Here is a 5168-nt window from a genome sequence, read left to right as displayed (position 1 = left end):
TAAATTGATTGCCGGTGGCATTGGTTCGACATGGGTTCATCTAGAGAGAGAGATTCCTAGTCTTTCTCCCACACATTCAGCTTGAGAGAGTGAATGGGCTAAGGCGGAGGTTGTGTTTAATGCGGAAACTCGGTGTTTGACAGAAATCGAGTTGATTTAGGGTAAGTTGCTCGATAGAGAATTTACCCCACTATAGTCTAGCCTAGTCACAAATACTCAACAATTTACTATCAAAATCATATGCTCGATGATTTAGCCTATCCCGTATTCCTATCACATCCCAAGAATCCCGTCTCTCTATCTCGTTTTTGTATATTTTTGCTATTTTTGTTATTAGCATAATACAAACCCCCATTGATAATTGACGCTTGTTTCACCCCTTAGATTTAGTATGTTTTTATTCGATAATGTTTTTAGTTGACTAATTAGAACTAAATTTTTTTTTTTTATTAATTCTCAAAACTACTCCTTGTGGGAATGATCCTAACCCTTGGTTGGGTTATATCGCTACACGCGATCGTATGGCACTTGAACCGAACTAGTGTCAGCTGATTACGTCTTTAAACATCAAAATGGCACCACTGCCAGGGAGTGATGTTATTTGAGAATTCTTAGTTTAGTAAAATTCTTTTATTCTTGTCAACCTTAGTGTACTAACTTTATTTTTAGTTTTATTTTTCTTTGAGTTGTTGTTATAGGGAAATTCCCTAAGAATGGCTGAGGGAAATGGTGGAAAATTGGCTAAGGTGAATCAAGAAGTCGAGAGGGACTTCAAATTAACCACACTGATAACTCAACTGAACAATTTGGCCACCAAAATATCAGTGGTGGAAGACCTGTGCAAAAATCAAGGGAGGTACATACCCCCTCATGAGAGGAAAAGGTCTAGAGGCAAGAAGAACATTAATGTCGAGGATACACTACAAATCATTTTCAAAAAATTCACCGAACAAGATTGAGTGCTGGAAGAGATGAACGAGAATACTGAAGTGTTAAATCAAATGATTAGCTCTCATTTTTTATCTATCCTGCTGATCAGGACACTCATGAGTTATACAGTTCCTCCTCTCCACTTAAATGAACTATTGGGGTTACCTAGTAACACTAGGGCGAACCCCAATGATGGAGAGTGAGGAAAAGACTTGTGTCGCGCCATGACTTTAACTAAGGCACTGTTTGGGAGGCAACCCAAAACCCCTTTTTGCTTTTTATTTGTGTTTTGGTAAAATAATGGTGTGTTGTTTGTACAAGTTGAAATGTGGAAAGTGCTCGAAAAGGTGCAGCATGGCGAGTAACAGGTCTAGCCAGTGAGGCGCCGAAAAGGTTGGCAAACCCAACCTAATCCACCGTTTGACTCAAGATATCTTCAAATTAGAGTCTGTAAAACTCGGCGAGCCTAGGGAAATTATTGGCAAATTGCCGACCATGTCGGCGATCCCGACGAAGGCCGTTGTTTGGATTCCCACAACAACTGGAGGTCCTGTAAAATTCAGCGAGGAAATTGACCACCTGGTGTGTCACCAAGTGGCTCGGCGAGCACGACTAATGTCGCCGAGTTTTGCAGGCCAAATGTTTAAAACTTGAAAACTCATTCACTTTCCCTCACTTTTTATTTGCCCAAATTCACACCTTCATTCTATTATCAACACCCCTATACTTTTAGAGTATTTTAGTTGGTGTGCTCGGGACTTGGATTACATTATTGCATAGCGATTCAATTCCATTTTATTCAGCACGAAAGGTTGGTTCCCAACCTCTGAGTTCTTTCTTTCGATTTTGTACTGAATGCAATGATATTACCTTATTGATGTGTGCTAGGCCTCTCTGGTAGGATTAATTTTATTTTTTTGCCTGTTAGATTCACTAATCTTGCCCGTACCGAGTTAAATAGTTAATTCCTGAAAATTGTACCTTGTAGGAGATGAAAAATTGGGGGTTGTACATGAGTGTCATTGGTTCTAAGCCTAATTTGAGTTGTGCATGCCTTGATTTTGTTTTCGAGGGTTGCGGGGTTGAATTCGGGAACTTGGGTTGAAAATAGTCACGTTGGGTCGGTTGGCGAGCTGGGTTGGGTTCGCCAAACCACTCGGCGTTTTGCCTAATTTCCCTATCTCACCTTTCATTTCCTGCTAAATTTGCTATTGGATTTTGTAACATTCAGTGAGAGCCTGAGGTTGCCGAACTCACATGGCGTCTCGCCGAAAGACTCCTTGTTCGCCCTTTGTCTGCAAACTTCTATCCTCTGTGCACTGCACTGAGTGCATCGCCTAAGTGGGTGTGTGGTTCGCCAACGGGTTCGGCGGAGTTTTTCTACTGTTGAACTTCTATGCTTTTGTTGGGATATTTTCTAACTACTTCTCGAAGCTTTGCAGATATGGCTAGACCAAATGTAGCTGAAGAAATAGGCCACCCCGATTGATAAGGGTGAAAAATTTCAGGAACGATACAAGTGAAGCGAATTCTCCCAAGACGGGAAATGAGGGCAAAAAGCCTAGTTCCAACAAGAGATCTATCCCCCGAGATCCTATTGTCCCTTCGTGGACTTATGGATTCTACACAACTATACATTCCTTATTGGTGGATCATGACTTGGACAATTTTAGCAGGTCAGTTTCCGCTGAACCTTCTGAAGTAGATTCGGGGACTATTATCCAAGTATAGGCTAAAAAATCGGGCACTGATGCCCAGATAGATGGAGCGACTGTGTAGACATGATTTTTCTCTACCTCCATTTTTGTCTTCCTCTATTTTAACGTTTGGATTTTGGTATTTGCATTTAAGGACAGATGTTTTTAATTGTGGTGAGGTGTGGCACACCTTTGTGTGTTATATTCTTGTTAGGTTGTGAATCATATTGTTGTGTTGTATACTGCTTCCTATGGATGTTTGAGCTTGTGGCTACTTTTATTTTAATTGCAAATGATTTTGACCCTTCCGAAAAATATTTTAAATTTTCACCACCTCTTGTATGCACTTGATAGTGGCTATTCTTTAGCAAATTTAATTCTCGGTTTTGATCAATACCGATGACTTGGATAGTGCTCATAATCGAACGACCATGAATGTACGACTACGATAAGACCAAATGAAGTTGCATAGACAATATGTGAACTCTTTGCATCTCGTTGTGACTAGCCAATTATCAAATTGATTCTCTTGCGATGAACGTTGCACCCAAGCAAAAGTGTAGAGTCTTGTTTGATTTTAGTGTCGATGCCTTGTGTGATGAGCTTACTATGAACCTTACATGATAACACCTAGAATTTGCCCCGTTGGTCTGGTCAACTAAGTAAGTCTATCTCTTGATATGATCTTAGGCAACTTTGAAGAGTGTGATCCAATTTGACATATACCTCTTTTGTGGCCTATCTTGTAAGTGTGTGAACCTCTCTTGAACACCCCTTGAACCTTACCTTTCTTTGGAAAAAACTTGATGACAACATGAGCTTTCTTAACACATTACCCTTAAGCCTCGTGAATTGTGGTTGATTGAATAGTCAACTTAAGCCAAAAGCCTAAGTTGGGGGTGTGGTGAAAAGAAAAGGGAAAGTCAAGATGTGCAAGGAAAGTCTCCTTTGAACCATGGTGTTGAGAAAAATGAAACCCCTCCATATAAAAAAAAAAGAGAATAAGAAGAAGAATGGAAAAAGAAAAGTTGTGGAAAAAAGTTGAAAAATGGAAAAAGAAATCGGGTTTCCAACACACTATGAAAAATGAATAATAGGGTGACTTATGAGCACTAAAGAAAATGATGAAGGAAGAGGAAAGGAAGTGGTGTGAGCACCACATTTCATGAGGATGAAAGTCACTGAGCCTAAATGATCATACCTTTGCACTCAGCCCTATTACAAGACTTGAAAAGACCTTTTTGATCTTGAGTGAGCTGAAACAAATGTTGATTGGAAAATACGGGCAAACATATGGGTGAAAGCATGCATTATGTTCTTCTTTGTGAGAGTGAGCGTTGCCTTTCATTCCGAAACTTTAAATGATTAAACCATTGTGTGTGTGTGTGGAATCATCCTTTGTGTGAGGGCATTCAAATACTTTTGATGAGCTTGAACTTGCATTTGAAGCAAGTATTGCAAGAGTGAGAATCTTTGGTAATGGTATGTCACAACTTGAATCTTTGGGTACACAGTAGATCCTGGCATGAGTAAATTGAGTCTTGTTGTGCACATTCATGATCAAGTCTTGTGTAGCACTGTTTGAGACATCCTTTTTGAACTACTGAACTTGAGTTTTACTTGAGGACAAGCAAAAGTTTAAGTTGGGGGTTTTGATGAGTCCACAAATTAGACTCATTTAGGGCTATATTTTGATAGAATTAGTGTCCTCAAATGCATATTTTGTCTCAATATCTTATGAAAACACCCTTAAGTTTCAGGTATTTAGAGGTTGAAGCAAAGAATGGACACTAATTGGCAAGACGGAACAAAGCGGCTTAAAAGAACGAATAAATGAAGACCTGAGGATCGCCGAGCTCAGTTGGTGAGTCACCGATCGGCCTGGAGATCGTCTTTTGTTCCAATGTGCTGAGCCTCGAAGGGAAAGATCAATTTGGCGATGAAATAGAGCAGTCGGTGTGTCGCTGAGTAGTTTCGCGAAGAGGTACCATATTGCCCAATGACTCAAAGCGCGAAAAGGCTGAAGGCTAAAGCAAGAAGGCGATGAAATTGACTAAAAGGCGGATCACAGAATGTATCGGCGATCCCAACTAACTACGCCGAGTGATTCGCTGTAGAAAAAATTTTCAAACACTATAAATACTTGTTTAAATATCTAGCTTAATATCATATCCCTATTATTGTTAGAACTTTTTTTACTGGTTTTGAGAGAGTCTAAGTTTTAGAGGGTTTTGGAGACTTTGTTCTAAGACCTTGAAGATTCAAAGGGTTTCAACTCTAAGAAATTGGCCTTGGGTCTTGAAGATTCTTCACTCTTGACTTGTTTCAAGACTTAATTCTTCATACCCAGTTGATGGAAACTGATATTGGTATAATTTTTTATCTCTTTTACATGTCTAGCTAAAACCCCAATTCTTGGAGTGTGATTCTGTAAATATGGCTTAGATTATCTATTAGGTCTTGCTTGTTGATGGTTTATTTGTTGTTTAGATGTGATTTCATTTAGTAGTTGTGTATGAACTTAATGGAATTCTAGTTGCA

Source organism: Solanum verrucosum, unplaced genomic scaffold (assembly GCF_900185275.1).
Source record: "Solanum verrucosum unplaced genomic scaffold, falcon-dt-bn FXZP01000294.1, whole genome shotgun sequence".
Taxonomy (NCBI): Eukaryota; Viridiplantae; Streptophyta; class Magnoliopsida; order Solanales; family Solanaceae; genus Solanum; species Solanum verrucosum.
The sequence above is the reverse complement of the archived record's forward strand: the minus strand, read 5'-3'. Positions refer to the sequence as shown.